Here is a 385-nt window from a genome sequence, read left to right as displayed (position 1 = left end):
TTCGGCCTCAACTCCAATTTCTCGCCCTCTCTCCATAACCTTTCAACCCGCCACTAATTAAAAATCTGTCTATCTCCTCCTTAAATTTATTCAGCGTCCTGGCATCCACTGCACTCTGAGGTAGTGAATTCCACAGATTCATGACGCTTTCAGAAAAGTAATTCCTCCTCATCTCTGATTTAAATCTACCAGCCCTTAGTCTAAAACTATGGCCTCTCATTCTAGAATGCCCCACAAGGGGAAACATCTGCTCCACGTCTACTTTGTCTATCCCCTTTAGCATCTTATATACCTCAATTAGATCTCCTCTCATCCTTCTAAACTCCAGTGAGTATAGGCCTAAACTGCTCAATTTCTCCTCTTACGACAAGCCCCACATCTCTGG

The sequence above is a fragment of the Carcharodon carcharias genome, chromosome 19, assembly GCF_017639515.1.
Source record: "Carcharodon carcharias isolate sCarCar2 chromosome 19, sCarCar2.pri, whole genome shotgun sequence".
Lineage (NCBI taxonomy): Eukaryota > Metazoa > Chordata > Chondrichthyes > Lamniformes > Lamnidae > Carcharodon > Carcharodon carcharias.
This window is presented reverse-complemented; position numbering follows the sequence as displayed.